Genomic DNA, 2,846 nt, shown 5'->3' with positions numbered 1-2,846 from the left:
ACAACATCAGCCCAGCATCACGTGTCTCACTCGTACACTTTAATGATTTGACGTAGGAGTAATCTGAGTTACGAGCTCCGTCACGGAACGAATTAAACTCGCAAGTCAAGGCCCCACCGTATATGACAATTTTGACGTAATTTTCTGAAATTCAAAGGTTTTGGCTATTTCAGACCTCAGGTCTCTGCTGGTGATGTGTAGTTGGTTTTCCAAGAGGTTCTTCTGTCTTTTCATGGAGGTACAAATACCTCAATTATAGCCACTCCTGCTGTCTTACCATTTTCATTTCCTGTGCCAAGCTCAATTGTTTTGCATCATATTTCTTCAGTTATCTTCTCCACTTCATTTCCACAACATTCCAGCTTGTCAGAGCACTTCTTAGTAAGGTCCTTCAATGCTGAACCAAATTCTGTTTTCATCTGTTTGGAGGTTTCCAGGGTTGACTTGTCTTCCCTTGAAAACTGGGTCAATTTTGCTTGGAGACACTTCTTTTGCGCCGTCCTGAGCCACCAGGACCTGCCGAGTCCACGAAACACATTCGGCCCCTGTTGCATTGAGGGCTGCACCTGGGGGCTGAGAGGGTGGAGGCGGGCAGAGCGAGCCTTTCACGCGATGGAGGAGCTCTGTGGTCGTGGGGAAGCGCTAAGACTCGCCGGCAGGGTGATTCCGTGAGAGGCAAGCTTCGGAGCGCAGAGCGGACAGCAGGCGCTGGAAGGAGGGGAACGGAACATTCGTGGAAAGGACACTCTGATGGCTACTTCCCTGCCAGCTCCCAGATCAAAGTCACAAAAACACACTTTTGCCTCAGCCTTACTCACAGGGTCTCCAGGCCCCGTGAGCAGGAACTGGGAGTGCGCACCCCCCACACACCTGGCACTGCTGGAGCTGAGTCCCTGTCCTGTCCCGGGGACACCTGCTGCCTCCAGGGCCACTCCAGCTGCACCTGGTGGCTCCTCAGCTCCTGCACCTGGCCCTGTGCTTGCCCTCGATGGGGCCGGCCACAGTCCTGGGGCAGATAGTACATCAGTCGCCGAGGCAACAGGAAGGCCTGGCCACTGCCTCCATCACACCCCCAACTCTGTGACCCCAGCGGCTGCCACGGGTGTTGAGGGCTCCATCTGCTTTCGCTCAGCACATCTGCCCCCAAGTAAGGGCACGGCCAGCTTGGCTGGGGACCATAGCTGGGCAGGTGACAGGGGTCACTCACCAGAATAGTCAGCCAAGAACCCAGACCAGCTGACCACCCTCCACAGCTGGGGTAGATGAGCCTGGTCTGAAACTTGGCAAACTTGTCTTGACTCCCAGACATGCCCGGCTTCTGGCTGAGCAGCAGCACCCCACCCTGCACCCCTAGCAGCACACTGATCACCAGGGGGCAGCTCCTGCATTTAGTGTCTGCCCCCTGGTGGTCAGTGCATGTCATAGTGACTGGTCTTTCCACCATTAGGTCGATTTGCATATTACCCTTTTATTATATAGGATTAACTCTATTTTAAAATTCTGCACATTTTTCCATAACATACATAGTTGAAGTTGTTTCTCATACAGTGGGGCCTTGACTTATGAGTGTCCTGACTAATTAGTTTTTTGAAATACGAGCCGTCTCTCGGCTGATTTTTTGCTTTGAGTTGCGAGCTAAAATTTGGGTTATGAGCCAGCTTCAGATACCCCATCACTAGCTGGCACAGCGAACGTCACAGTGAACGCCACAACATCAGCCCAGCATTACGTGTCTCACTCGTTCACTTTAATGATTTGACATACGAGTAATCTGAGTTACGAGCTCCGTGACAGAACGAATTAAACTCGTAAGTCAAGGCCCCACTGTATATGACAATTTTGACATAATTTTCTGAAATTCAAAGGTTTTGGCTATTTCAGACCTTAGGTCTCTGCTGGTGATGTGTAGTTGGTTTTCCAAGAGGTTCTTCTGTCTTTTCATGGAGGTAAAAATACCTCAATTATAGCCACTCCTGTTGTCTTACCATTTTCATTTCCTGTGCCAAGCTCAATTGTTTTGCATCATATTTCTTCAGTTATCTTCTCCACTTCATTTCCACAACATTCCAGCTTGTCAGAGCACTTCTTAGTAAGGTCCTTCGATGCTGAACCAAATCCTGTTTTCATTTGGAGGTCTCCAAGGTTGACTTCTGTCTTCCCTTGAAAACTGGGTCGATTTTGCTTGGAGACACTTCTTTTGCGCCGTCCTGAGCCACCAGGACCTGCCGAGTCCACGAAACACATTCGGCCCCTGTTGCATTGAGGGCTGCACCTGGGGGCTGAGAGGGTGGAGGCGGGCAGAGCGAGCCTTTCACGCGATGGAGGAGCTCTGTGGTCGTGGGGAAGCGCTAAGACTCGCCGGCAGGGTGATTCCGTGAGAGGCAAGCTTCGGAACGCAGAGCGGACATCAGGCGCTGGAAGGAGAGGAACGGAACATTCCGTGGAAAGGACACTCTGACGGCTACTTCCCTGACCTCCGGCCTCCACAGGCAGCCCTCGGCTCTCCCCCTTCCTCCCCTTCCCACCTCGTGGTGCTTTGTCCCCACAGCAAACCTCTGCTCACCGCCAGCCCAAGTGTCCCCTCACCACCAGGAGGGCACCGCCGCTTCAGGCCTTCCAGGGACCAACTCCAGGCATCCCTGTCTTAGCACCCGCTGCTCATCCAGCTAGAACACGGGAACACCTTCCCTTGCTGACTGTAATCTGGTGGCCCATGTGGTGTGTCTGCAGAGTCAGGTCGACACCCCAGAGTGCCTGTTTTTAAAATTTGGGGACAGGAGATCAAGCTGGAATGAGGGGAGATCATGAGACTGTCCAGGGGAGAGGCTGGGCTGCAGCCAGGGTAC

The 2,846-nt window shown here is 52.5% G+C and overlaps 1 long non-coding RNA gene across 1 annotated transcript; it reads right to left on the bottom strand.

Moving 5' to 3' along the window:
- Positions 1-256: 256 nt before the first annotated feature.
- LOC107182334 lies at positions 257-2,832 on the bottom strand. The gene is made up of 2 exons (XR_001513059.1): positions 2,564-2,832; positions 257-708 (listed from the first exon to the last, which is right to left on the bottom strand). It is a non-coding gene; the product is annotated as an uncharacterized LOC107182334 (long non-coding RNA).
- Positions 2,833-2,846: the final 14 nt, after the last annotated feature.

Source organism: Myotis davidii, unplaced genomic scaffold (genome assembly GCF_000327345.1).
Source record: "Myotis davidii unplaced genomic scaffold, ASM32734v1 scaffold936, whole genome shotgun sequence".
In the NCBI taxonomy this organism is placed as follows: Eukaryota; Metazoa; Chordata; class Mammalia; order Chiroptera; family Vespertilionidae; genus Myotis; species Myotis davidii.
The sequence above is the reverse complement of the archived record's forward strand: the minus strand, read 5'-3'. Positions and strand labels throughout refer to the sequence as shown.